Source organism: Chinchilla lanigera, unplaced genomic scaffold, assembly GCF_000276665.1.
Source record: "Chinchilla lanigera isolate Chin_1 unplaced genomic scaffold, ChiLan1.0 scaffold00041, whole genome shotgun sequence".
In the NCBI taxonomy this organism is placed as follows: Eukaryota; Metazoa; Chordata; class Mammalia; order Rodentia; family Chinchillidae; genus Chinchilla; species Chinchilla lanigera.
The window spans coordinates 2,687,008-2,691,130 of NW_004955442.1; the positions used below are offsets into that span (position 1 = coordinate 2,687,008).

The following is a 4,123-nucleotide window of genomic DNA, read 5'->3' on the forward strand; positions in this document are numbered from 1 at the left end:
TGGGACTACATCAGATTAAAAGTTTCTGCACAGCAAAGGTAACAATCAACAGGATGAGGAGACAAATTGCAGAATCGGGGAAGATTTTTTTTGCTAGCTATTGTTCTGATAGAGGACTAATATGTAAGATATATAAAGAATTCAAAAAAGTTAGCCCCCCAAAAACAAATGACCAAATTAAAACTGTGTAAATGAACTGAACAGATACTTCTTAAAAGTGAAAATGGCCAACAAGTTTAACATCTTTAGCCATTAGGGAAATGCAAATCAAAACAACTTTGAGATTCCATCTTACCCAAGTCAGAATGGTTATGTCATCAAGAACACACACAAAAATGAATGCTGGTGAGGATGTGGAGGGTGGGGAACCCTCCTAGATGGTGGGAATGTAAAGTAGTACAAGCACTGCCATGGATGGTGGGGTTCTGAATGGGTTTCTAGGCTCTCTGGCCCAGTGAACAAAGAATTTGATGTGGCCCATGACAAAAAGGAAAAAGCAGTGGTTTTTTGGGTTTTTTTTTTTTTTATATTTTATTTATTTTATTTTTCTTGTGTAAGAACCCTTATGTTGTAGCTACTGCTGGAGCTTGAATCCTCTAGACAGAGACTCTAGTGTGAGTTTTCCCAAGATGGTTGGTGAATTCCTGATAGAGAGACTTGGTGAACACAGTCTCTTTCCAAAGGTCAGGGGTCAGGTAACTGTAGGTCTTGGAGATGGCATCAAAGGTGGCCTTAGCAAAGTTGCCCAAAGTAGCATTGCAGCTCCTGGCAGAGGTACAGCAGTCATCAATACCAGCCATCAGCAGCAGCTTCTTGGGCACAGGGGCTGAGAAGATGCCAGTGCCCCTGGGGGCAGGGATCAGACGCACCAACATAGAGCCACAGCGGCTCATCACCTTGCAAGGGACAGTGTGGGGCTTGCTGATCTTGTTCCCCCGGCAGCCTCTCTGCACCGGGACAATGGAGACCTTGGCCAGGATGATGGTCCCACAAACAGCAGTGGCTACTTCCTTGGAGCACTTTACACCCAGACCAACATGACCGTTGTAGTCCCCAGTGGCAACAAATGCCTTGAACCTGGTCCGTGGGCCAGCACGAGTTTGCTTCTGCACAGGCATGATCTTTAGAACTTCATCCTTGAGGGATGTGCCCAGGAAAAAGTCAATAATCTCAGACTCCTTAATGGGTAAGGAGAAGAGATAAATTTCCTCCAGGGACTTGATCTGCATGTCCTTGACCAGCTGGCCCAGCTTAGTGACGGGAATCCACTCCTTGTCCTCGGCCTTACCACCGCGAGCCCCGCGGCCTGGAATACCACTGCTGAAGCCTCCGAGGAAGCCGCCGCGGCCTCCCAGGCCTGGGCCCCTGGGGCCTCCGGGCCCTCTCACTGGTCATCCACCAATTGGTGTTTCCCCGAAAAAGAAGCAAAGCAGCAAAATTTAATGAAGTTTAGGCAATGGTACACTCAGCATATGCAGGCTTATGCCAGCAGAAAGGAAAATGGCATGAGCACCAAATGTGTTTATTTTGGGGATTTAAAATGTTGTTCCAAGGCTAGGGCTACTCCCATTTGATCTTCCAGAGCATGACTGGCAATGTGATTGACTGGTTGCTGAGTCATGCCAGCTGTATCTGTTGCACATATCCTTTTCCTTACTTCACGCTGTTATAATCACATGTATGAGATGCAGTCCCTATGCATGAACCTTCAATGAGCACCCTGTAAAAAGTGGTAATACAGGAGGCTGGTAGCGGGCCTTAGGATAAAGGGGGAGGTTGGCCCTGGAGCATTGTTCAGGTTCACATAAGTGGAGGGCAGTTGTCCGTCAGCCCCAATTGTACTATCTACGTTATTCCCCCTGAGAGACCTGTTCCTTCAGAATCTTTGGAGGGGATCAAGGGGTGCTGAGGTGGAACGTCCATCTCCTATTGCTGTGTCCTGCTAAATAGCAGCACTAACCCTACCTTTTTGGAGACAGTGGAACTCTCGCTCTGCCTAGGGGGCTAAGGAAAGCATACTGTTCCTCCAAGGATTCCTCGTTGAGCTCTAGATATGAAAGAGAGTTTTGGTCAGTGATGGTGAAGCTTTTAGAGACTGAGTGCCCAAACTGCAATCCCAGACCCACTTATTTACTGCAGAGTGCCCACAATGCAATTAAACCTGAATACTGAGGTTTTAGTTTAGGAAAAATTTCATACATTAACGTCTTTTTTCTTAAAAGAAAAACACAATAACACATGTAGGTTTGCCACCAATGCTGTAGAGAGGGGTACGTTAGATAGACCCTGTCTGGATGGTAGACAACCACCACTTGTGACCGTAGAGCAACTGAAATGTGGTTACTTTGCATTGAGATGTGCGCCAAGTAAAATACACTTCACCAGTCAAAGACTTATTATTGAATACACAATGAAAAGAAACTCATAAATAATTTTGTATTGATTATATGAAATGGTAATATTTTGGATATAGTGGGTTTCATAGAATATATTATTAAAATTACTTTCATCTGTCTTTTTGTTTGTTTGTTTGTTTGTTTTCTGGTACTGGGAATTGAACTCACGACCTTGTACTTGCCGGGCAGGCACTGTGCCACTGACCTAAATCCCCAGCTTTCATCTGTCTTTGAACCCAGGCCCTCACACATACTAGGCAATTGCTCTACCACAGAGCTGCACCTTAGCCTCTTTTCTGTTGTTTTTCTTTTTTTGTTTGTTTGCAGTACTGGGGGTTAAACCCAGGTCCTTCACACTGAACTACATTCCCAGCCCTTTATTATTTTTTTATTTTGAGGCAGGATCTTCCTAAGTTTCTAAATTGCCCATGCAAGTCTTGAACTTATGATCCTCTTGCCTTAACCTCTCAGAGTTCTGGGATTACAGGCACATACCACCACACCCAGTTTCATTCTATCTTTTGTAAATGTGACTATTGGAAAATTTAAAGTTATCTGTGTGGCTCAAATTACTACTGGATGTTGCTATATTAGATAAAGGATAGGAATATATCCTTTATCAAAACTGTGTAAGAATGCAGCGGTACTGTACATGGGGCACTTGTAGACATGAACTCAGCTGAGGCATTGGCAGTTCACCACCTATCTCTCAGGAGAATTCTCTTTAAGGAGAACTATCTTCTTTCCTATCTTCTCCTCAAAGTCCAGCTCAATTTTTGCCTCCGGTTTATCTTTACCTCATGACTTGAAGTAACTCTTCTTTCTCTGACCCTACAGAATAATTTTAACCACTTATTTCATCACTTAAATGTATTAAGTCCTAATTCCCCAACCAAACCAATTTATTTCTGGTTTCTATGAGGAAACACACAAACATTCTATGCCTTCCATTAATCTATGCCCACAACAGACATCAACAATCAATCACAAAAAAAAGAAAAAAAAAATCACAGCATTACACCCACAATAGACATTAAGAATCAGTCGAGGTACATTTTCTCTCCATGCCTGATTGTCCTATAATTTTTTTCAAAACAGTACTCTGGGCAGCCAATATCCATTGATCAATATTGTCATAAGAGAAAAAAATCCCATTTTGTTTTCCCTGTAATGAAGCATATAGTGAATAGGATAGAGTAAACTCAGCAAAGAGGCAAAGCTCACATTTTTCCCTTTTAAACTAGGGTGGTGGTACACTCCTGTAATCCCAGCAGTCTGAGAGGTTGAAGTAGGAGGATCACAAGTTTGAGCCCAGTTTGGGCAACATAATAAGACTCTGTCTCAAAAAAAAAAAAAAAAAAAAAGCTGGAGAGGTTGCTCAGAACAAAGTCCCTGGGTTCAACCCATGATAGCAATAATAATACTACTACTACTACTAATAATAATGTCTGTTTTTTGCATCACAAGCTATAGCACAATAAAAAATGCTGATAAGTGGATTTTTATTAGTAGTGTGCCAAGTACATTGTTGTTGCTTGCTGTCAGGTAAATGAGCAGTTCCTACATCTCTGTCAGAGGCCAGGAGGTTGTAAAACATGTTGTTTGTCTCTTTTGGGATGTTTTAGTAGGTTCCATAATTGTCTCTCCATATAGGTGCAAGGGGTGATGTCACATGCCAAGGCAGAATCACCCAAAGTGAGTTCCAGGAGGATGTTCATAAATACCCA

At 42.6% G+C, this 4,123-nt stretch overlaps 1 pseudogene; it reads right to left on the bottom strand.

Moving 5' to 3' along the window:
- Window positions 1-563: 563 nt before the first annotated feature.
- On the bottom strand, window positions 564-1,391 carry LOC102030353 (annotated as a pseudogene).
- Between the last annotated feature and the right edge of the window lie 2,732 nt (window positions 1,392-4,123).